This window comes from Drosophila biarmipes, unplaced genomic scaffold (assembly GCF_025231255.1).
Source record: "Drosophila biarmipes strain raj3 unplaced genomic scaffold, RU_DBia_V1.1 ptg000016l, whole genome shotgun sequence".
Classification (NCBI taxonomy): Eukaryota; Metazoa; Arthropoda; class Insecta; order Diptera; family Drosophilidae; genus Drosophila; species Drosophila biarmipes.
The window spans coordinates 497,229-523,529 of NW_026114534.1; the positions used below are offsets into that span (position 1 = coordinate 497,229).

The 26,301-nt window shown below is 36.8% G+C and overlaps 2 non-coding genes and 1 pseudogene across 2 annotated transcripts; all 3 read right to left on the reverse strand.

Moving 5' to 3' along the window:
• Positions 1 to 6,272: 6,272 nt before the first annotated feature.
• On the reverse strand, positions 6,273 to 15,713 carry LOC127011979 (large subunit ribosomal RNA; annotated as a pseudogene).
• A 402-nt stretch (positions 15,714 to 16,115) lies between these two features.
• Positions 16,116 to 16,294, reverse strand: LOC127012011 (5.8S ribosomal RNA). The gene has a single exon (XR_007765434.1). It is a non-coding gene; the product is annotated as a 5.8S ribosomal RNA (ribosomal RNA).
• A 1,203-nt stretch (positions 16,295 to 17,497) lies between these two features.
• LOC127011914 (small subunit ribosomal RNA) lies at positions 17,498 to 19,492 on the reverse strand. Its single transcript, XR_007765372.1, has one exon. It is a non-coding gene; the product is annotated as a small subunit ribosomal RNA (ribosomal RNA).
• Positions 19,493 to 26,301: the final 6,809 nt, after the last annotated feature.

A 26,301-nucleotide genomic window follows, 5' to 3' on the forward strand; every position in this document is an offset into this window, starting at 1 on the left:
TACATTTTTATATTTCTTTGGTAGACTTTTATGTACTATTATTATTTAATAATACACATATAATATAAATCATGTTAGCCTACCTCCTAAAATTAACGATAAAATTCGGAAACAATTTGTTATTCTATGTACAATAGAAACTTGGCCTTTGTTTCAACGTTATTATCTTTGGGCTTAAAATATTAACCGCGGAGCCAAGTCTCGTATTCAAATAAATGAATAAAGAAACAAATTTGACGGATAATATCTTCTCTACTGACATATGTCAATAGCAGACGGCCGGCCCATTGACCATCCTATAGTAGTTTTTGGACACGCTGTCTCCCATTCGGGTATATTCAATTTACTTTGCCACTCACCCATATAGTGTTCTCTTATATAATAAGACAACGCACTTTTATATTCATTATATGGATATATTGCCTTCCTCATATTTGCCACACCACCTATAGTAGTTTTTGGACACGCTGTCTCCCATTCGGGTATATTCAATTTACTTTGCCACTCACCCATATAGTGTTCTCTTATATAATAAGAAAACGCACTTTTATTTTCATTATATGGATATATTGCCTTCCTCATATTTGCCACACCACCTATAGTAGTTTTTGGACACGCTGTCTCCCATTCGGGTATATTCAATTTACTTTGCCACTCACCCATATAGTGTTCTCTTATATAATAAGAAAACGCACTTTTATTTTCATTATATGGATATATTGCCTTCCTCATATTTGCCACACCACCTATAGTAGTTTTTGGACACGCTGTCTCCCATTCGGGTATATTCAATTCTCTTTGCCACTCACCCTTATAGTATTCTCTTATTTAATAAGAATACTAAAATACTTCTCATATTATAGATGTAATCTATTAACTTCTCAATATCCATACGGTTTATGTATGGTATTGACAAAATCCTATGCATTTGCATAAGATTTATTTTGCCACAATTTATAGTACTAGTGCCGCCCTCACTAGGTATAAATATCTCATTTCGCTAGTAGTGTATGGGCAAATTCTACTAGCTATTCTCATAAATATGTCACTTATATGCCATATCTATACAATTCATGCACTTTTATATGTATATTTGCTATATTATACATTATTATGCCTTATAGGTATTATACCTATAAGCCACATCCATACGATTGCTTAATATAAATATATGTATAATTTTTTATACATATTTTTTTTTTTATTTATGTATGGTTTTTTATTCATATCCATATACTGTATTCACTTTTATATGGATATGATTGGCGTTTTATATAGTATTGACAAAATCATAAGTTTGACCAATACGAGGAGAGGTCCGCCAACGACCACCTCCCTATAGGTGTTTTTGGACACGCTGTCTCCCATTCGACTGCTTACTATACTAGGGGCTACCCGCTCCGTATGATATTCTCTCATATAACAAGAGAATGCAAGAAATATTCGTATTTTATGAATATAATCCATTTATTTTTCAATATCCATACGTTTTACTTAGTTTTTTGTACGGTATTGACAAAATCCTATGCATTTGCATAAGATTTATTTTGCCACAATTTATAGTACTAGTGCCGCCCTCACTAGGTATAAATATCTCATTTCGCTAGTAGTGTATGGGGAAATTCTACTAGCTATTCTCATAAATATGTCACTTATATGCCATATCTATACAATTCATGCACTTTTATATGTATATTTGCTATATTATACATTATTATGCCTTATAGGTATTATACCTATAAGCCACATCCATACGATTGCTTAATATAAATATATGTATAATTTTTTATACATATTTTTTTTTTATTTATGTATGGTTTTTTATTCATATCCATATACTGTATTCAATTTTATATGGATATGATTGGCGTTTTATATAGTATTGACAAAATCATAAGTTTGACCAATACGAGGAGAGGTCCGCCAACGACCACCTCCCTATAGGTGTTTTTGGACACGCTGTCTCCCATTCGACTGCTTACTATACTAGGGGCTACCCGCTCCGTATGATATTCTCTCATATAACAAGAGAATGCAAGAAATATTCGTATTTTATGAATATAATCCATTTATTTTTCAATATCCATACGTTTTACTTAGTTTTTTGTACGGTATTGACAAAATCCTATGCATTTGCATAAGATTTATTTTGCCACAATTTATAGTACTAGTGCCGCCCTCACTAGGTATAAATATCTCATTTCGCTAGTAGTGTATGGGCAAATTCTACTAGCTATTCTCATAAATATGTCACTTATATGCCATATCTATACAATTCATGCACTTTTATATGTATATTTGCTATATTATACATTATTATGCCTTATAGGTATTATACCTATAAGCCACATCCATACGATTGCTTAATATAAATATATGTATAATTTTTTATACATATTTTTTTTTATTTATGTATGGTTTTTTATTCATATCCATATACTGTATTCACTTTTATATGGATATGATTGGCGTTTTATATAGTATTGACAAAATCATAAGTTTGACCAATACGAGGAGAGGTCCGCCAACGACCACCTCCCTATAGGTGTTTTTGGACACGCTGTCTCCCATTCGACTGCTTACTATACTAGGGGCTACCCGCTCCGTATGATATTCTCTCATATAACAAGAGAATGCAAGAAATATTCGTATTTTATGAATATAATCCATTTATTTTTCAATATCCATACGTTTTACTTAGTTTTTTGTACGGTATTGACAAAATCCTATGCATTTGCATAAGATTTATTTTGCCACAATTTATAGTACTAGTGCCGCCCTCACTAGGTATAAATATCTCATTTCGCTAGTAGTGTATGGGCAAATTCTACTAGCTATTCTCATAAATATGTCACTTATATGCCATATCTATACAATTCATGCACTTTTATATGTATATTTGCTATATTATACATTATTATGCCTTATAGGTATTATACCTATAAGCCACATCCATACGATTGCTTAATATAAATATATGTATAATTTTTTATACATATTTTTTTTTATTTATGTATGGTTTTTTATTCATATCCATATACTGTATTCACTTTTATATGGATATGATTGGCGTTTTATATAGTATTGACAAAATCATAAGTTTGACCAATACGAGGAGAGGTCCGCCAACGACCACCTCCCTATAGGTGTTTTTGGACACGCTGTCTCCCATTCGACTGCTTACTATACTAGGGGCTACCCGCTCCGTATGATATTCTCTCGTATAACAAGAGAATGCAAGAAATATTCGTATTTTATGAATATAATCCATTTATTTTTCAATATCCATACGTTTTACTTAGTTTTTTGTACGGTATTGACAAAATCCTATGCATTTGCATAAGATTTATTTTGCCACAATTTATAGTACTAGTGCCGCCCTCACTAGGTATAAATATCTCATTTCGCTAGTAGTGTATGGGCAAATTCTACTAGCTATTCTCATAAATGCCTTCTTTATGCCATATCTATACAATTTATGCACTTTTATATGTATATTTGCTAATATTATACATTATTATGCCTTATAGGTATTATACCTATAAGCCATATACATACGATTTCATTTTTTTATTTATATATGGTTTTGTATTTATAACCATATACCGTATTTACTTTTATAAGGATATGATTGGCGTTTTATATAGTATTGACAAAATTATAAGTTTGACAAACACTTTTTTAAGTCTTTTAGTTAAAATTGTCATTTTTAATTGACTATCTAAACACTAGATATATTTGCACATGGAGCAAAGAGTATAAAAATTGGTCGCGTCACTAATAATATCGCGATACATTTTTACTACCATCAAAATACCACATACGTTTATATGTCCTCTTTATTTAATTTGGTTTCTAAACCTCAGGAATAGTTTTAATTATATGTGCGCTCTAAGTTGAATGAATTTCTTGAATCTCTTTACTTGAATTTCTAAGACTTAAAAATATTTATAAATAGATGTCCTATTGCATAATATTTTTTTATCGCTTCACTTATAAAATAACGATCCTGCCTTTCTACCTTTGAATAAACATTCATATAAACATGGAGAAAAAAACGTTCGCGTCACTAACAGTATGTGACGATAAAATTTTGCTAACATTAAAAGGAACATATTTTTATATGTCAACTCTTAGTTGAATTGGTCTATTGCTTAAGATTCTAGACCTTAGGAATATTTTTATATTATATGTTTGCCAATCTTCGCGTCACTAAAAAGATGACGATTCATATTGTTATTATTAGATGGTCGAGTTGTACTTATATTGATATGTTAATCAAATTGGTCTCTTACTTGAAAATCTAGACCTTAGGAATATTTTTATATTATATGTTTGCCAATCTTCGCGTCACTAATAAGATGACGATTCATATTGTTATTATTAGATGGTCGAGTTGTACTTATATTGATATGTTAATCAAATTGGTCTCTTACTTGAAAATCTAGACCTTAGGAATATTTGTATATTATATGTTTGCCAATCTTCGCGTCAGTAATAAGATGACGATTCATATTGTTATTATTAGATGGTCGAGTTGTACTTATATTGATATGTTAATCAAATTGGTCTCTTACTTGAAAATCTAGACCTTAGGAATATTTTTATATTATATGTTTGCCAATCTTCGCGTCACTAATAAGATGACGATTCATATTGTTATTATTAGATGGTCGAGTTGTACTTATATTGATATGTTAATCAAATTGGTCTCTTACTTGAAAATCTAGACCTTAGGAATATTTTTATATTATATGTTTGCCAATCTTCGCGTCACTAATAAGATGACGATTCATATTGTTATTATTAGATGGTCGAGTTGTACTTATATTGATATGTTAATCAAATTGGTCTCTTACTTGAAAATCTAGACCTTAGGAATATTTTTATATTATATGTTTGCCAATCTTCGCGTCACTAATAAGATGACGATTCATATTGTTATTATTAGATGGTCGAGTTGTACTTATATTGATATGTTAATCAAATTGGTCTCTTACTTGAAAATCTAGACCTTAGGAATATTTTTATATTATATGTTTGCCAATCTTCGCGTCACTAATAAGATGACGATTCATATTGTTATTATTAGATGGTCGAGTTGTACTTATATTGATATGTTAATCAAATTGGTCTCTTACTTGAAAATCTAGACCTTAGGAATATTTTTATATTATATGTTTGCCAATCTTCGCGTCACTAATAAGATGACGATTCATATTATTATTAGATGGTCGAGTTGTACTTATATTGATATGTTAATCAAATTGGTCTCTTACTTGAAAATCTAGACCTTAGGAATATTTTTATATTATATGTTTGCCAATCTTCGCGTCACTAATAAGATGACGATTCATATTGTTATTATTAGATGGTCGAGTTGTACTTATATTGATATGTTAATCAAATTGGTCTCTTACTTGAAAATCTAGACCTTAGGAATATTTTTATATTATATGTTTGCCAATCTTCGCGTCACTAATAAGATGACGATTCATATTGTTATTATTAGATGGTCGAGTTGTACTTATATTGATATGTTAATCAAATTGGTCTCTTACTTGAAAATCTAGACCTTAGGAATATTTTTATATTATATGTTTGCCAATCTTCGCGTCACTAATAAGATGACGATTCATATTGTTATTATTAGATGGTCGAGTTGTACTTATATTGATATGTTAATCAAATTGGTCTCTTACTTGAAAATCTAGACCTTAGGAATATTTTTATATTATATGTTTGCCAATCTTCGCGTCACTAATAAGATGACGATTCATATTGTTATTATTAGATGGTCGAGTTGTACTTATATTGATATGTTAATCAAATTGGTCTCTTACTTGAAAATCTAGACCTTAGGAATATTTTTATATTATATGTTTGCCAATCTTCGCGTCACTAATAAGATGACGATTCATATTGTTATTATTAGATGGTCGAGTTGTACTTATATTGATATGTTAATCAAATTGGTCTCTTACTTGAAAATCTAGACCTTAGGAATATTTTTATATTATATGTTTGCCAATCTTCGCGTCACTAATAAGATGACGATTCATATTGTTATTATTAGATGGTCGAGTTGTACTTATATTGATATGTTAATCAAATTGGTCTCTTACTTGAAAATCTAGACCTTAGGAATGTAATATATAAAGGATTAAAAATTCGCCACAAAGCCAAGCAAACAATCAATGCATACAAATAGATTGTTGGTTGAACTTTATATAAGAAGTTCAACACAACAAATAAATTATGCAATTTTATTATCGAATCATCAAGCAAAGGATAAGCTTCAGTGGATCGCAGTATGGCAGCTGCTCAACCACTTACAACACCTTGCCTGTTACAAAAGTCGTTTACAATTGATTCTAGGCTTTGTCATTGTATTAAATAATGCTTTTATATGTAACTAGCGCGGCATCAGGTGATCAAAGATCCTCCCAATTTACTATGTTACAAATTACATTGGCATCACATCCATTGTCGTTTAAAAAGTAAATTATAAACTTTAAATGGTTTAGAAGCCATACAATGCAAATTGCCCCTTATTTATCATTGCAGTCCAGCACGGATACGACCTTAGAGGCGTTCAGGCATAATCCAACGGACGTAGCGTCATACCACTGTTCGCTCGAACAAGTATTGTGCCATTGGTCCGTACCTGCGGTTCCTCTCGTACTACGCAGGAATGCTGTCGCAACAACGTTTTGTCATTAGTAGGGTAAAACTAACCTGTCTCACGACGGTCTAAACCCAGCTCACGTTCCCTTGCATGGGTGAACAATCCAACGCTTGGTGAATTTTGCTTCACAATGATAGGAAGAGCCGACATCGAAGGATCAAAAAGCGACGTCGCTATGAACGCTTGGCCGCCACAAGCCAGTTATCCCTATGGTAACTTTTCTGACACCTCTTGTTAAAAACTCTTTAAACCAAAAGGATCGATAGGCCGAGCTTTTGCTGTCCCTGTGTGTACTGAACACCGAGATCAAGTCAGCATTTGCCCTTTTGCTCTATGTGTGGTTTCTGTCCGCACTGAGCTGGCCTTGGGACACCTCCGTTATTATTTGAGAGATGTACCGCCCCAGTCAAACTCCCTACCTGGCAATGTCCTTGAATTGGATCATACCTGAGTAATTGGAGTTATACCAAATTTTCAAATCAAAAATACATAAATGCACCGTTTTATTAAAGAATTTGTTTGCGATTATATAACAAACTCGTGATACTTTGATCAAGAAGCTTGCATCAAAACCCAATACCATAAGATATAATAAATATATCCGTATAATGGCTAGGAAATGATACACGTTCCATTTAATCAAGTAAGTAAGGAAACAATAAGAGTAGTGGTATTTCATTGGCGATACCAAACCGAGGTCTAATATCTCCCACTTATTCTACACCTCTTATGTCTCCTTACACTGCCAGATTAGAGTCAAGCTCAAAAGGGTCTTCTTTCCCCGCTAATTATTCCAAGCCCGTTCCCTTGGCTGTGGTTTCGCTAGATAGTAGATAGGGACAGGTGTGTCTCGGATCCCTCCGAACTTATTTAACGTGACGTGTTCCGCACTGAAGGGATTACAGCCACGGCATTCTAATATACCCACAAGGGAGTATATAATGCAAGGGTCTGGGTTAAGCGCCAAACCAACGCCCTGGACTAGAAGCTATAGCTATGTACATAGCAACCACCCCAGTAGCAATTTAAGTACTTGCTTGTCGGGCAAGCACTCCCCCTTGCATAGGGGCGAGATCTATCTAAAATCTCTACTGTTCTTTGGGTCGCAGCACCCGAGTTGTATTAACGCAACATCCACGTCGAGCCCGGGGACTCTACCCGCGATATAGGTGTCAACCACAGCCACCACGAAACTCCCACTAGGGGGCCGACCTCAATGAGTAGCCTTGGAGAACCACTCAACCCGTGGCACCGAAATTTCAGGCTCGGTGGGCCTCACCCCTTCAGCTCCGACAAGCTCGGATGGGGCAACCATGTCATATTAGTCGCCTCCTACGACAAGCAATGACAAGCTGTGGCAGTATTCTTCGCCGTTGCCACACGGCAAGGGGGTTTTGGGACTATTGTCCCGGCGCCTGCGGTTCATCCCTCGTCGCTTCCATCCTACGCCTCGAGAAGGCAGCATCAGCAAAAGCTCCTAGGAGACGCATCCGTTCTGGGGTCTCGACTACTCCTGCGACGTTCCATCGTTCTTGGACTCGAACAATGCCAAGGGCATCCAAGTCACGCAAATCGCTATAGAGGCGGCACTCACATAGTACGTGAAGCCAGTCCTCACTCTCCTCTCCACATGAGCATGCGGTTGTGGTGCTGAGGGTTCTACCATGGAGGAAAGCGTTGAACGACCCGTGTCCTGTCAGCAAGAATCCGGCTCTTAAGGTGAAGACAAAGTCCTTCCTCTTGTAGACGAACGCTGCCTCTGGGAAAAACTGGCGAGTCACAAAACCGTGAGCCGCTTGGTCCCATCTGAGTTGCCACTCATTTAGCAGACATTCGTCTAGCAGAGCCATCTTGGATTTCCAGTCCAACACAGACAAGTCCTGTCCATAGAGCCAGTCGCTCTCGTCCAGGGGAACGTGCTTTCTGAGCTTAAACTTCACTGCCATCCTGTGAGCATCTAAATCCATTGGAGGAGCACCAGCAAGCACCTGCAGTGCCACCGTGGACACTGTGCGGCATACCGGTTGGCATCCTAATAGGATGGTCCTCTGGCACGAGGTGAGGAGTCTTAAGGACTTGCCCTTGCTCGCCGCCTTGTACCAGACCGAGGCACCGAAGAGTGCACAGGGGACCATGAGTCCGCTGTATATCGTCCTCTTAGCACGGGAGCTGAGCCCCCAATCGACTCGGAGCACCCGTGCTAGCCCTCCGGCAACTCCAGCCAGCCGATCTCTGAGAGCAGAGATATGCGGGAGAAAGCTCATCCGCTCGCCGACTAAGATGCCAAGGTACCGGCATTTGGTGACGTATGGCAGGCTTGCTCCAGCAAACCGTACGGTCGGTCTCCTAGTGTCTGAAAGATTCCCTTTCAGCAACATGATTGCCGTCTTGCTGGTTGACACACTCACTCCAGCCTCAGCTCCCCAGGCTCCCACGATGTCCATCAACTGCTCGCCCTTTCGCTCCAGATCGGCACGGGAATTCCCATCGACGAAAAGTAGCAAGTCATCTGCAAACGCGCTCAGAGCACAATGTGGCTCCAGGCGCTGAAGCAGCACATCCATCAGTAGGTTCCAAATAAATGGACCACTGACGGACCCTTGCGGGCAGCCCCGTGTAACCGACACTGTGGCCGCTTCGTAACTGCTGATGATACTGGCACTTCGACCGGAGAAATAACTTTTCCACAAGTCTATCTCTCGACAGCCGACGTCGATAAGCCGATCCAGCACCGCGTTCCACTCAACATTGTCGAAGGCACCCTTGAAATCAACAAAGATTCCCAGCACCCTCCTCTCGCGGCTGGTGGAAACGGTGTTTTTAGCGTGCATCCACGCATCCTCAACGCAGCGTCCAGGCCGAAATCCAAATTGCCATCTGCAGCCATCCGGTAGCACATCCTTCAGTCGATTCACCATGATCCCTTCCAGCACCTTTCCGAACACTGGCAAAAGGCATATGCCACGATAAGAGGCAGGATCGCTCCTGTCCTTATCTGGCCCCTTTACCAGCGGTATCACTCTCGGGTGTTTCCACTCGGCAGGAAAATATCCTTCCGAGAGGCATCGAGAGTACAACTTCGTCAGGTGCTGAGGGATAGCACGCCATACCTCCTTGACGATCCCACCCGTGATGCCGTCCATTCCCGGCGATCGCCGGCTTCTCAGCTTCGCGACGCTGGTTGCCACCTCGAAGGCTTCGAGGGTCGGTGGAGCAGCAGGAGTTATACCCTCACGCACTGTGGATTCCGCAACAGGGAAGAAGTTGCGGAGGAGTATATCTGCGCAGTCGTGCCATGTCGTAAGTAGCGCGCCGTTCGACCTAAGACATCCAAGATCGGTTGTCTTTTTCCGGCCTCGGCATATTCGGTAGGCGTGCCCCCATGGATCATCCTTGTGCCGTCCCACGAAGTCCCGCCAGTTTTGTTCCTTTGTCATCAGGATAAGCTTCTTATACTGGCCTGAGGCAAGCCTTAATCCAGCGGCAAGTCGCTCAACATCGCCGGTGCCACTCCGACGAGCTGCCTGCAGCCTGCGCCTCAGTCTCCTGACCTCTTGGCGCTTGGTACTCAGTTCAGGATTCCACCATATTACGTTTCCCCTTGCTGCAGGTATCCTGCGCCCTATTACCCTGTCGCACACTTCGTGTACGATGGAGCGAAGGGCTGACACATGATCATCCAACGGCGATTCCTCCAGTTCCTCGAGACATTCAGCTACATCCCTTAGTTCTACTCTGAATCTTCGCCAACTTGCATTGGAGAGCCTCCATTGCGGTACCGGAGCTAGGCTCTCAACGGTACTGCTTGGATCTGGAGTAACCTCAACAGTGATGATGTTGTGGTCACTCAGCTCCCAGAAGTCAACTCTCCATTCGTATGTTGCCCACACACGCGCTGCTTCGTTGGTGAAGGTCACGTCGATATCACTTCTGGAGCGGTGATTATCGAACGTGAACACCTGGCTGGCCGTATTAAGCACACAGACACCGCTTGCGATGATCCACTCGTCCATGTGCTGTCCCCGTTCGCGATTCAGACGGTCTCCAGAGTTAGCTGGAGTTTTGCTGAACCACATCGGGGAAACCGCATTCGCATCAAGTCCGAGGATTGTCGGTGTCCTGCTGGCTAGCAGCAGAACCGTATCCAGGTAGTCAGTGTAGGGCTGCAGGGCAGCTGAGTACTGGCAGTATACGGAGGACAGAAAAATGGTGCCGTATTTTCCTGTGACACTCACGCACACTCCATAATCCGTCGTCAATGTCTCGATGGGCATGCAGATGGCAGACGGGTCGTCCACGATGATGGCAGCTTTCTTCCTTTTGTCAGCGAAGATTCTCATGCCTCCAGGGAGTCCAGTGAGACGCTTGCCTGCGTCCACATAGGGCTCCTGAATGAGTGCGAACAGGTGGCCAGCATCTCTCATCCGCTTTGCAAGCTCGATGACAGCGCAACGGCCTCGACCACAATTCGCTTGGATGAAGCTGAACATGTTAATGTCTAGCTTGCACCCTGGCTAGCACAGCGCTATATATCGGGCATCCACCCGAGAGCATATAGTGCCCCGAGGGTAGCCCTTTATGGCGGCAGTTACGGCAGTCCACCACATTTTTGCACTTCGCCGCGACGTGGTCGTTCTGTCCGCACTGGCGGCAGACCTGGTTTTCTCTAGCGTACCGACACTCGCTGACTTTGTGGTCAAAACCAAGGCATCGGTGGCACGCATAGGTGCGCACTTGAGAGCGGCAGCGGTAAGAGAACCACTTGATATACACCCTCCCGCTTTCGAGAACGGCCAACGCCTGATCATCTACTTCCAGCGTCACGTTTATAGTGGCGCTGTTAGCTGCTGACCAGGGCTTGGTCGCCAGGACTACCGCCTTCTGGAACTCCTTCAGCGACATCTCCTCGAAGTTTTTCTCTTTTAACTCCATCATGAACTCATCCGGCGTCACAGTGGTGTCCACATCCTGTACCGTCACCCTGGGTTTTGCGGCAGTGTTTTTGGACACCTTAAGGCCCACCTCAGCGAATTTTGCGGAGGCAACGATTTTCGACATCTCCGCCTGCGATGGCGTGCGAATAATCGCGCCGCCCCGCTTCAACTCTCGCACCTCATGCACTCTGACGCCCAAAGCAGGCGCTACCTCTTTGCGGACCTTGTCCGCAATTTGCCTCCCTGATAAGGCCGGATCATCACATGCAACGACTGCCGACCAGGTCTCCCGGATTTTCCGCGGTGCGGCTACAGGGGCATAGGGGGCGACAGGGGCAGCAGGTGAGGCGATAAGGTGCGCGCCTCTAGCAGCGGCGGCTGCGTATGAGACGGCCGAGGCAACCGGTGTCTGCTTCTTAAGGCGGTCCTCAAGCACTCCAATCCGTATAAGGAGGGCTGCAACAACCTCCTCGTAGCGGTTGGCTACGGACTGTACCTTCACATTTGTGGCCGGGTTGGCATAGGAGACCATGAACATCCTACCGATCTCCGATCGGATGTCCCCCATCTCGGCAGCGACGGCACCATTACCTCTCCACTCCCTATCCGAGAAGGATTTTAGAGGACTGGCTGGTGCAACGAAGGTCTTCTCGTGTTCAGCAGAGGATGCAGCAGCGGCGGGGGCTGCGGGAGCGGCAGGGGCTGCGGCAAGGGCAGCGACAGGCGCAGCGGCAGCGGCAGCAGCAGGGGCAGCGGCAGCGGCAGCGGCAGGGGCTGTCGCAGTGTCAGCGGCAGTTGCATCCAGTGCCATCAACTTGCACCTAGAGGCGTCCCTCAGCGGCGCTTTATTGCGCTTACCTCTGGGTCGTCCTCTGCCCCCACTGCTTCCCCTACTACTAGCACTCTCACTGCCAGAATCTCCAACATCCATTTTGGGTGGCGCCATCCGCCGGTTATCGGCAGTTCCAACCCAAAAGCTTTTCCACCAAGGACTTACCCCTTTATTATCAGCTGGTCGGAAAGCTCTATCAGCTGATCAGCTGATAAAAGTTTAGCGATGACACAAACCGCACAGCTGTTTTAGGCAAAATGTGCCTAAATAAGCCTAACTCCTCTCTCAAGAGAGCGCCTCTCTCGTGACACACGTGGCGCAATGGAAAATTTCCAATGGGAAAAACCCAATTTCACCCGGTTTCACCACTTTTACACAGGGAAAACACGCGCACTGGGTTCGCAGGCACAAAACACGAATTTTCGTGCTGTTTCTAGCTTCGTATCTGGTCTCTATCAGTCAATATTGGCTACACTCGCGGAGCGTACGGAAAACACGTCTGTTCGCACGAGCAATCTAACACCGACTGACGAGTAGATAGGGACAGTAGGAATCTCGTTAATCCATTCATGCGCGTCACTAATTAGATGACGAGGCATTTGGCTACCTTAAGAGAGTCATAGTTACTCCCGCCGTTGACCCGCGCTTACTTGAATTTCTTCACTTTGACATTCAGAGCACTGGGCAGAAATCACATTGTGTCAACACCCGCTAGGGCCATCACAATGCTTTGTTTTAATTAGACAGTCGGATTCCCCAAGTCCGTGCCAGTTCTGAATTGATTGTTAATTGATAATCGTTATAATTAATAAGAACTAATTGGTTTAACCCAATTAGTATTCTTAAAAATTTTAGCAAGAAAGTTCCACAATTGGCTACGTAACTAAACTATCCGGGGAACAAGTAACTAACATAAATGCTAGAAACTCTATTTACCCAGAACGAGCACATAAACCATGTTATTGTTTCCCAATCAAGCTCGACTATCTCAATCTTCAGAGCCAATCCTTATCCCGAAGTTACGGATCTAATTTGCCGACTTCCCTTACCTACATTATTCTATCGACTAGAGACTCTTCACCTTGGAGACCAGCTGCGGATATTGGTACGGCCTGTTGAGAAGTTTGCGTGTCCCCACCATAAATTTTCAAGGTCCGAGGAGAAAATATCGACACAACAGTATATGTCATGCTCTTCTAGCCCATCTACCATATCTCTCTGCGAAAGACTTCCATGGTAGTACGGCTATAAAACAGAAAAGAAAACTCTTCCGATATCTCTCGACGGCTTCTTTATGGTCGTTCCTGTTGCCAGGATGAGCACGAGGCCCATATTTAATAACAAACGGATACTCAACAGGTTACGGAATTGGAACCGTATTCCCTTTCGTTCAAAATTATTCAAGTATATTAATTTAGCTAGATTTTATATAATATATATATTTGTTTGGCATTTGTATTTTACTTGAAAATTTTCGGCTTTCGCCTTGAACTTAGGACCGACTAACTCGTGATCAACCACTGTTCACACGAAACCCTTCTCCACTTCAGTCCTCCAAGGTCTCATTCGATTATTTGCTACTACCACCAAGATCTGTACCAATGGCAGCTCCATGCAGGCTTACGCCAAACACTTCTACGCATACCATTGTACCTTCCTACTCACTAAAGTTTCAAAATTTATATTACAAGTAATATAAATCATCTACTTTAGCGGTAATGTATAGGTATACAACTTAAGCGCCATCCATTTTAAGGGCTAGTTGCTTCGGCAGGTGAGTTGTTACACACTCCTTAGCGGATTTCGACTTCCATGATCACCGTCCTGCTGTTTTAAGCAACCAACGCCTTTCATGGTATCTGCATGAGTTGTTAATTTGGGCACCGTAACATTACGTTTGGTTCATCCCACAGCGCCAGTTCTGCTTACCAAAAGTGGCCCACTGGGCACATTATATCATAACCTTGAACTTCATATCAAGAAAGTTAAGGTTCTTACCCATTTAAAGTTTGAGAATAGGTTAAGATCGTTTCGACCCTAAGGCCTCTAATCATTCGCTTTACCAGATAAGATTATTTTATATAATATTAAAATGCACCAGCTATCCTGAGGGAAACTTCGGAAGGAACCAGCTACTAGATGGTTCGATTGGTCTTTCGCCCCTATACTCAATTCTGACAATCGATTTGCACGTCAGAACTGTTTCGGTCTTCCATCAGGGTTTCCCCTGACTTCAACCTGATCAAGTATAGTTCACCATCTTTCGGGTCACAGCATATATGCTCAAGGTACGTTCCAGTTAGAGGCATAAATAATATAAATATCATTATACATAACTATATAGAACGCCCCGGGATTGTGTTAATTAGCTATAAATAGTTAAAAAACTAATCCCATTATTAGTCAAGTTAATTACGCTATTAGGTTTATATCCCAATAACTTGCACATATGTTAGACTCCTTGGTCCGTGTTTCAAGACGGGTCCCGAAGGTATCCTGAATCTTTCGCATTGTTAATCCTACAAGTGCATATAATAAACACAAAAATCAATGATAATTATGCCATTATATAATTCCGAAAAATTAACGCACTGTATTCATATAAATCTATCAGCACTTTATCAAATTAATAACATTTATTCTGTGTTAAAATGCAAGCAAATTAATTTGAATAAACTATAAGTTATATTTTATGATAAATTTGGTATGCTAATAGATTACAATGTCCTTATATGGAAAAAATGCACACTATTATCATAATATTGTTTAAATATTACAATTCTAATGATGAATTTTCCATAACGGATATTCAGGTTCATCGGGCTTAACCTCTAAGCAGTTTCACGTACTGTTTAACTCTCTATTCAGAGTTCTTTTCAACTTTCCCTCACGGTACTTGTTTACTATCGGTCTCATGGTTATATTTAGTTTTAGATGGAGTTTACCACCCACTTAGTGCTGCACTATCAAGCAACACGACTCTTTGGAAACATCATCTAGTAATCATTAACGTTATACGGGCCTGGCACCCTCTATGGGTAAATGGCCTCATTTAAGAAGGACTTAAATCGTTAATTTCTCATACTAGAATATTGACGCTCCATACACTGCATCTCACATTTGCCATATAGACAAAGTGACTTAGTGCTGAACTGATTTCTTTTCGCTCGCCGCTACTAAGAAAATCCTTGTTAGTTTCTTTTCCTCCCCTAATTAATATGCTTAAATTCAGGGGGTAGTCCCATATGAGTTGAGGTTGTGTATAACTTTTATATGCAATTAATTCTTTATATATAATGATAAAACATTTTATTAAATTCGTTATATTAATAATATCTGTATATAAATGGCATTTGTTTGATTTAACGAATCAACGAAGAACAATAATATTGTCAACGGTTTTCTATTTTCTAATCATTAATAAGAGACAATTCTAGATAAATTTTTATGCTAGACATTTCTCAGTATCATTTGATTGAAAAAGAAAATATTTCTCTTCGTTTTTCACATTCAAATTATTTACTAATGTGAGATAATGTTTTTCATATATTTTTTAATATTATGAATAAAATAATTAAATTATTATTATCCAATAATATACCATATGCTTATAAAATTTCATTATAAAATTTGTATAAGCAACTTAATTAGCATAGTCTTACAACCCTCAACCATATGTAGTCCAAGCAGCACTATAAAATTAATTAAAGTACATAACAGCATGGACTGCGATATGCGTTCAAAATGTCGATGTTCATGTGTCCTGCAGTTCACACGATGACGCACAGTTTGCTGCGTTCTTCATCGACCCATGAGCCGAGTGATCCACCGCTTAGAGTTTTATAAATTGGTTTCTTAATTTTGTCAAATATGTTTTTATTGAAAGAAATTAAAAATACACCATTTTACTGGCATATATCAATTCCTTCAATAAATTTATTTTTATACCTAAAACGAATGCTGCGAAATGTCTTAGTTTTATATAACCAATATATATCAAAGTATTTCTTTTTAAATTGCATTTATTGTAAATAAATATATATATATATATATTAATACTTTTTTAGCGATATAAATTGAAATTTATATAAAACATTAACCTGTATAAAACCAGGTACAACATTGTACATTTTAGGTTGTTGCATTATCCAATGTATGCGCATAACTGAGATGAACAATACATATCGCAACGCGTGTATATTATGGTCCATATACACACAGTATTTTAATTGTGTTTATATACAATAATAATTTAATATTATTATTTTAATAATTCGATTTGCTTGTTCGAATTTTTATTTGTTTGTTTTGGCTGCTTATTATTTCTCTCATATGTATTAAATACAATATATAATTTTAATATTTGCATTATTTCGATTTGCTTGTTCGAAATTTCATTTGATCTATATTAGATCATATACATTTTGGCAATTCATATTTTATTTGTATTACTATAATGTATTTATTATAATATAAACAAATATTTTATTAACGGTAAGGATATACAATAATAATTTAATATTATTATTTTAATAATTCGATTTGCTTGTTCGAATTTTTATTTGTTTGCTTTGGCTGCTTATTATTTCTCTCATATGTATTAAATACAATATATAATTTTAATATTTGCATTATTTCGATTTGCTTGTTCGAAATTTTATTTGATCTATATTAGATCTCATATACATTTTGGCAATTCATATTTTATTTGTATTATTATAATGTATTTATTATAATATAAACAAATATTTTATTAACGGTAAGGATATACAATAATAATTTAATATTATTATTTTAATAATTCGATTTGCTTGTTCGAATTTTTATTTGTTTGCTTTGGCTGCTTATTAATTTCTCTCATATGTATTAAATACAATATATAATTTTAATATTTGCATTATTTCGATTTGCTTGTTCGAAATTTCATTTGATCTATAATAGATCTCATATACATTTTGGCAATTCATATTTTATTTGTAATACTATAATGTATTTATTATAATATAAACAAATATTTTATTAACGGTAAGGATATTAAAACATTAATGATCCTTCCGCAGGTTCACCTACGGAAACCTTGTTACGACTTTTACTTCCTCTAAATAATCAAGTTCGGTCAACTTTTGCGAAACAACCGTAACACGCAAGGCGTCACAGTGATCACGTCCGGAGACCTCACTAAATAATTCAATCGGTAGTAGCGACGGGCGGTGTGTACAAAGGGCAGGGACGTAATCAATGCGAGTTAATGACTCACACTTACTGGGAATTCCAAGTTCATGTGAACAGTTTCAGTTCACAATCCCAAGCATGAAAGTGGTTCAGCGGTTTACCCGGACCTCTCGGTCTAGGAAATACACGTTGATACTTTCATTGTAGCGCGCGTGCAGCCCAGGACATCTAAGGGCATCACAGACCTGTTATTGCTCAATCTCATTATTGCTAGACGCAATTTGTCCATTTAAGAAGCTAGTGTCCTTATAATGGGACAAACCAACAGGTACGGCTCCACTTATATAAACACATTCAAACACAATAAACATTTTACTGCCACCATGAATGAAGGCTATATAAGCTTCAACACCATAATCCTGAAGATATCTATTTAATATATTTGAGTCTCGTTCGTTATCGGAATTAACCAGACAAATCACTCCACGAACTAAGAACGGCCATGCACCACCACCCATAGATTCGAGAAAGAGCTATCAATCTGTCTTACACACTTATGTTCGGACCTGGTAAGTTTTCCCGTGTTGAGTCAAATTAAGCCGCAGGCTCCACTCCTGGTGGTGCCCTTCCGTCAATTTCTTTAAGTTTCAGCTTTGCAACCATACTTCCCCCGGAGCCCAAAAGCTTTGGTTTCCCGGGAAGCGACTGAGAGAGCCATAAAAGTAGCTACACCCAATTGCTAGCTGGCATCGTTTATGGTTAGAACTAGGGCGGTATCTGATCGCCTTCGAACCTCTAACTTTCGTTCTTGATTAATGAAAACATCTTTGGCAAATGCTTTCGCTTAAGTTAGTCTTACGACGGTCCAAGAATTTCACCTCTCGCGTCGTAATACTAATGCCCCCAAACTGCTTCTATTAATCATTACCTCTTGATCTGAAAACCAATGAAAGCAGAACAGAGGTCTTATTTCATTATCCCATGCACAGAATATTCAGGCATTTGAAGCCTGCTTTAAGCACTCTAATTTGTTCAAAGTAATTGTACCGGCCCACAATAACACTCGTTTAAGAGCACTAATGCAGGTTTTTAAATAGGAGGAACATATGAAAAAATACAAGTATCTAAGCACATGTAAGAACTCCACCGGTAATACGCTTACATACATAAAGGTATAGTACTAACCACAATTGTAAGTTGTACTACCCGTATGAAGCACAAGTTCAACTACGAACGTTTTAACCGCAACAACTTTAATATACGCTATTGGAGCTGGAATTACCGCGGCTGCTGGCACCAGACTTGCCCTCCAATTGGTCCTTGTTAAAGGATTTAAAGTGTACTCATTCCAATTACAGGGCCTCGGATATGAGTCCTGTATTGTTATTTTTCGTCACTACCTCCCCGAGCTGGGAGTGGGTAATTTACGCGCCTGCTGCCTTCCTTAGATGTGGTAGCCGTTTCTCAGGCTCCCTCTCCGGAATCGAACCCTGATTCCCCGTTACCCGTTGCAACCATGGTAGTCCTAGATACTACCATCAAAAGTTGATAGGGCAGACATTTGAAAGATCTGTCGTCGGTACAAGACCATACGATCTGCATGTTATCTAGAGTTCAACCAATATAACGATCTTGCGATCGCTTGGTTTTAGCCTAATAAAAGCACATGTTCCATAAGGTTCATGTTTTAATTGCATGTATTAGCTCTAGAATTACCACAGTTATCCAAGTAACTGTTAACGATCTAAGGAACCATAACTGATATAATGAGCCTTTTGCGGTTTCACTTTTAATTCGTGTGTACTTAGACATGCATGGCTTAATCTTTGAGACAAGCATATAACTACTGGCAGGATCAACCAGAATAATGTTTTTATTCATATTTCATTCATATTTTTTGAATAGAAATTAGCAATATATATGTTGTTATAGATTTTATTTCTATCGAATACGGCCATTTTTATATAGCATTCGTATACGTTTGTTTTCCAATTTATACTTGTTTCGCCACTAATAATAACAAGTTTTTATTGATGTCAAAAAGAATCATATTCTTTATAAACACAATATTTATTTTTCATATATTTTCTTTATATATGCACATTTCATTCTAAAATATCATTTTTGTTCGACATACATAATATATTGTATCCACACATGTACAATTTTTGTTTAACCAATATAAGATATTGAGTTAATCATTTGTATTTTGACGATAAATTTAAAATTTATCTATATATATCCATATAAGTCTCTGGTAATATATAAAATAGAACCGAGTGTATATATATAATTATTACTACTATATTTATTTCTTAAATAATATATACTTATATATTATTTATATATATACTCTTTATTATATATTATATAATTTCTTAAATAACTCTCTTAATAGCTATTTTTTATTATCAACAATATAAGTTGATATTAATATTGAAAATGTATTCATAATTACATTTTTATATTTCTTTGGTAGACTTTTATGTACTATTATTATTTAATAATACACATATAATATAAATCATGTTAGCCTACCTCCTAAAATTAACGATAAAATTCGGAAACAATTTGTTATTCTATGTACAATAGAAACTTGGCCTTTGTTTCAACGTTATTATCTTTGGGCTTAAAATATTAACCGCGGAGCCAAGTCTCGTATTCAAATAAATGAATAAAGAAACAAATTTGACGGATAATATCTTCTCTACTGACATATGTCAATAGCAGACGGCCGGCCCATTGACCATCCTATAGTAGTTTTTGGACACGCTGTCTCCCATTCGGGTATATTCAATTTACTTTGCCACTCACCCATATAGTGTTCTCTTATATAATAAGACAACGCACTTTTATATTCATTATATGGATATATTGCCTTCCTCATATTTGCCACACCACCTATAGTAGTTTTTGGACACGCTGTCTCCCATTCGGGTATATTCAATTTACTTTGCCACTCACCCATATAGTGTTCTCTTATATAATAAGAAAACGCACTTTTATTTTCATTATATGGATATATTGCCTTCCTCATATTTGCCACACCACCTATAGTAGTTTTTGGACACGCTGTCTCCCATTCGGGTATATTCAATTTACTTTGCCACTCACCCATATAGTGTTCTCTTATATAATAAGAAAACGCACTTTTATTTTCATTATATGGATATATTGCCTTCCTCATATTTGCCACACCACCTATAGTAGTTTTTGGACACGCTGTCTCCCATTCGGGTATATTCAATTCTCTTTGCCACTCACCCTTATAGTATTCTCTTATTTAATAAGAATACTAAAATACTTCTCATATTATAGATGTAATCTATTAACTTCTCAATATCCATACGGTTTATGTATGGTATTGACAAAATCCTATGCATTTGCATAAGATTTATTTTGCCACAATTTATAGTACTAGTGCCGCCCTCACTAGGTATAAATATCTCATTTCGCTAGTAGTGTATGGGCAAATTCTACTAGCTATTCTCATAAATATGTCACTTATATGCCATATCTATACAATTCATGCACTTTTATATGTATATTTGCTATATTATACATTATTATGCCTTATAGGTATTATACCTATAAGCCACATCCATACGATTGCTTAATATAAATATATGTATAATTTTTTATACATATTTTTTTTTTATTTATGTATGGTTTTTTATTCATATCCATATACTGTATTCACTTTTATATGGATATGATTGGCGTTTTATATAGTATTGACAAAATCATAAGTTTGACCAATACGAGGAGAGGTCCGCCAACGACCACCTCCCTATAGGTGTTTTTGGACACGCTGTCTCCCATTCGACTGCTTACTATACTAGGGGCTACCCGCTCCGTATGATATTCTCTCATATAACAAGAGAATGCAAGAAATATTCGTATTTTATGAATATAATCCATTTATTTTTCAATATCCATACGTTTTACTTAGTTTTTTGTACGGTATTGACAAAATCCTATGCATTTGCATAAGATTTATTTTGCCACAATTTATAGTACTAGTGCCGCCCTCACTAGGTATAAATATCTCATTTCGCTAGTAGTGTATGGGCAAATTCTACTAGCTATTCTCATAAATATGTCACTTATATGCCATATCTATACAATTCATGCACTTTTATATGTATATTTGCTATATTATACATTATTATGCCTTATAGGTATTATACCTATAAGCCACATCCATACGATTGCTTAATATAAATATATGTATAATTTTTTATACATATTTTTTTTTTATTTATGTATGGTTTTTTATTCATATCCATATACTGTATTCAATTTTATATGGATATGATTGGCGTTTTATATAGTATTGACAAAATCATAAGTTTGACCAATACGAGGAGAGGTCCGCCAACGACCACCTCCCTATAGGTGTTTTTGGACACGCTGTCTCCCATTCGACTGCTTACTATACTAGGGGCTACCCGCTCCGTATGATATTCTCTCATATAACAAGAGAATGCAAGAAATATTCGTATTTTATGAATATAATCCATTTATTTTTCAATATCCATACGTTTTACTTAGTTTTTTGTACGGTATTGACAAAATCCTATGCATTTGCATAAGATTTATTTTGCCACAATTTATAGTACTAGTGCCGCCCTCACTAGGTATAAATATCTCATTTCGCTAGTAGTGTATGGGCAAATTCTACTAGCTATTCTCATAAATATGTCACTTATATGCCATATCTATACAATTCATGCACTTTTATATGTATATTTGCTATATTATACATTATTATGCCTTATAGGTATTATACCTATAAGCCACATCCATACGATTGCTTAATATAAATATATGTATAATTTTTTATACATATTTTTTTTTTATTTATGTATGGTTTTTTATTCATATCCATATACTGTATTCACTTTTATATGGATATGATTGGCGTTTTATATAGTATTGACAAAATCATAAGTTTGACCAATACGAGGAGAGGTCCGCCAACGACCACCTCCCTATAGGTGTTTTTGGACACGCTGTCTCCCATTCGACTGCTTACTATACTAGGGGCTACCCGCTCCGTATGATATTCTCTCATATAACAAGAGAATGCAAGAAATATTCGTATTTTATGAATATAATCCATTTATTTTTCAATATCCATACGTTTTACTTAGTTTTTTGTACGGTATTGACAAAATCCTATGCATTTGCATAAGATTTATTTTGCCACAATTTATAGTACTAGTGCCGCCCTCACTAGGTATAAATATCTCATTTCGCTAGTAGTGTATGGGCAAATTCTACTAGCTATTCTCATAAATATGTCACTTATATGCCATATCTATACAATTCATGCACTTTTATATGTATATTTGCTATATTATACATTATTATGCCTTATAGGTATTATACCTATAAGCCACATCCATACGATTGCTTAATATAAATATATGTATAATTTTTTATACATATTTTTTTTTATTTATGTATGGTTTTTTATTCATATCCATATACTGTATTCACTTTTATATGGATATGATTGGCGTTTTATATAGTATTGACAAAATCATAAGTTTGACCAATACGAGGAGAGGTCCGCCAACGACCACCTCCCTATAGGTGTTTTTGGACACGCTGTCTCCCATTCGACTGCTTACTATACTAGGGGCTACCCGCTCCGTATGATATTCTCTCATATAACAAGAGAATGCAAGAAATATTCGTATTTTATGAATATAATCCATTTATTTTTCAATATCCATACGTTTTACTTAGTTTTTTGTACGGTATTGACAAAATCCTATGCATTTGCATAAGATTTATTTTGCCACAATTTATAGTACTAGTGCCGCCCTCACTAGGTATAAATATCTCATTTCGCTAGTAGTGTATGGGCAAATTCTACTAGCTATTCTCATAAATATGTCACTTATATGCCATATCTATACAATTCATGCACTTTTATATGTATATTTGCTATATTATACATTATTATGCCTTATAGGTATTATACCTATAAGCCACATCCATACGATTGCTTAATATAAATATATGTATAATTTTTTATACATATTTTTTTTTATTTATGTATGGTTTTTTATTCATATCCATATACTGTATTCACTTTTATATGGATATGATTGGCGTTTTATATAGTATTGACAAAATCATAAGTTTGACCAATACGAGGAGAGGTCCGCCAACGACCACCTCCCTATAGGTGTTTTTGGACACGCTGTCTCCCATTCGACTGCTTACTATACTAGGGGCTGCCCGCTCCGTATGATATTCTCTCGTATAACAAGAGAATGCAAGAAATATTCGTATTTTATGAATATAATCCATTTATTTTTCAATATCCATACGTTTTACTTAGTTTTTTGTACGGTATTGACAAAATCCTATGCATTTGCATAAGATTTATTTTGCCACAATTTATAGTACTAGTGCCGCCCTCACTAGGTATAAATATCTCATTTCGCTAGTAGTGTATGGGCAAATTCTACTAGCTATTCTCATAAATGCCTTCTTTATGCCATATCTATACAATTTATGCACTTTTATATGTATATTTGCTAATATTATACATTATTATGCCTTATAGGTATTATACCTATAAGCCATATACATACGATTTCATTTTTTTATTTATATATGGTTTTGTATTTATAACCATATACCGTATTTACTTTTATAAGGATATGATTGGCGTTTTATATAGTATTGACAAAATTATAAGTTTGACAAACACTTTTTTAAGTCTTTTAGTTAAAATTGTCATTTTTAATTGACTATCTAAACACTAGATATATTTGCACATGGAGCAAAGAGTATAAAAATTGGTCGCGTCACTAATAATATCGCGATACATTTTTACTACCATCAAAATACCACATACGTTTATATGTCCTCTTTATTTAATTTGGTTTCTAAACCTCAGGAATAGTTTTAATTATATGTGCGCTCTAAGTTGAATGAATTTCTTGAATCTCTTTACTTGAATTTCTAAGACTTAAAAATATTTATAAATAGATGTCCTATTGCATAATATTTTTTTATCGCTTCACTTATAAAATAACGATCCTGCCTTTCTACCTTTGAATAAACATTCATATAAACATGGAGAAAAAAACGTTCGCGTCACTAACAGTATGTGACGATAAAATTTTGCTAACATTAAAAGGAACATATTTTTATATGTCAACTCTTAGTTGAATTGGTCTATTGCTTAAGATTCTAGACCTTAGGAATATTTTTATATTATATGTTTGCCAATCTTCGCGTCACTAAAAAGATGACGATTCATATTGTTATTATTAGATGGTCGAGTTGTACTTATATTGATATGTTAATCAAATTGGTCTCTTACTTGAAAATCTAGACCTTAGGAATATTTTTATATTATATGTTTGCCAATCTTCGCGTCACTAATAAGATGACGATTCATATTGTTATTATTAGATGGTCGAGTTGTACTTATATTGATATGTTAATCAAATTGGTCTCTTACTTGAAAATCTAGACCTTAGGAATATTTTTATATTATATGTTTGCCAATCTTCGCGTCACTAATAAGATGACGATTCATATTGTTATTATTAGATGGTCGAGTTGTACTTATATTGATATGTTAATCAAATTGGTCTCTTACTTGAAAATCTAGACCTTAGGAATATTTTTATATTATATGTTTGCCAATCTTCGCGTCACTAATAAGATGACGATTCATATTGTTATTATTAGATGGTCGAGTTGTACTTATATTGATATGTTAATCAAATTGGTCTCTTACTTGAAAATCTAGACCTTAGGAATATTTTTATATTATATGTTTGCCAATCTTCGCGTCACTAATAAGATGACGATTCATATTATTATTAGATGGTCGAGTTGTACTTATATTGATATGTTAATCAAATTGGTCTCTTACTTGAAAATCTAGACCTTAGGAATATTTTTATATTATATGTTTGCCAATCTTCGCGTCACTAATAAGATGACGATTCATATTGTTATTATTAGATGGTCGAGTTGTACTTATATTGATATGTTAATCAAATTGGTCTCTTACTTGAAAATCTAGACCTTAGGAATATTTTTATATTATATGTTTGCCAATCTTCGCGTCACTAATAAGATGACGATTCATATTGTTATTATTAGATGGTCGAGTTGTACTTATATTGATATGTTAATCAAATTGGTCTCTTACTTGAAAATCTAGACCTTAGGAATATTTTTATATTATATGTTTGCCAATCTTCGCGTCACTAATAAGATGACGATTCATATTGTTATTATTAGATGGTCGAGTTGTACTTATATTGATATGTTAATCAAATTGGTCTCTTACTTGAAAATCTAGACCTTAGGAATATTTTTATATTATATGTTTGCCAATCTTCGCGTCACTAATAAGATGACGATTCATATTATTATTAGATGGTCGAGTTGTACTTATATTGATATGTTAATCAAATTGGTCTCTTACTTGAAAATCTAGACCTTAGGAATATTTTTATATTATATGTTTGCCAATCTTCGCGTCACTAATAAGATGACGATTCATATTGTTATTATTAGATGGTCGAGTTGTACTTATATTGATATGTTAATCAAATTGGTCTCTTACTTGAAAATCTAGACCTTAGGAATATTTTTATATTATATGTTTGCCAATCTTCGCGTCACTA